This window comes from Penaeus monodon, chromosome 19 (genome assembly GCF_015228065.2).
Source record: "Penaeus monodon isolate SGIC_2016 chromosome 19, NSTDA_Pmon_1, whole genome shotgun sequence".
Taxonomy (NCBI): Eukaryota; Metazoa; Arthropoda; class Malacostraca; order Decapoda; family Penaeidae; genus Penaeus; species Penaeus monodon.
In genome coordinates this window covers 30,649,088-30,649,702 of record NC_051404.1, presented here as the reverse complement: position 1 = coordinate 30,649,702, position 615 = coordinate 30,649,088, and the positions used below count along the sequence as shown (strand labels likewise).

At 43.6% G+C, this 615-nt stretch overlaps 1 protein-coding gene across 1 annotated transcript in view; it reads left to right on the top strand.

Moving 5' to 3' along the window:
- The window catches only part of LOC119585378 (metabotropic glutamate receptor 8-like), a 54,086-nt gene that overhangs the window by 835 nt on the left and 52,636 nt on the right, over positions 1-615 (top strand). The gene's annotated exons all lie outside the window — the stretch shown is intronic.

Genomic DNA, 615 nt, shown 5'->3' with positions numbered 1-615 from the left:
CTTGCAGGTTTTGCTTTTCCCTTCATTTAGCAGAATTTGCATAACACTTTAGCCAAACCCCCCAAACCCAAAGGACCATTCCGTACCCCGGGGGCGAGCTGCACCCCGTAATTACCCACAAACCAAAAAAAGTTTTTCATTTTATTTAAAAGTCAAAGAAGTACTTTTTTCGGTTTTTTTCGTTTTACTGTAGTTCTGCGTGTTGATCTTCCATCTGGCTTTGATTTGTGGCGCAGACGAGGTTCTTTGGTTAGGTGGGAATTCGTTTTATTCAGCTGTGATGTGATTCTCCAACTGGTGTGATGTGGATTCCGTTCGTGCTCTCCGGCTCATTTTGCTGGTAATTTTAAACCATGAATCATAAGACGCATCTATGACTCAAACTTTGCCCCTTACTATGGGTTTTTTTGTATAATGACTCGCAAGTGGGGGGCGCCCCCCTACCTCCAACCGGGCCTTTTTTTCTCCCCGTGAGTTTTTCCCCATTTTCCCCTTATGAAATGATTTAGAAGAATGGGAAATTTAAAAGCCTTAAACCCCCTATATCATTTTTTTTATTTTTATCGCCCCCCCCACTCTCCTAAATCACCCGTCTTTACGGCCCTTAACCCCCCC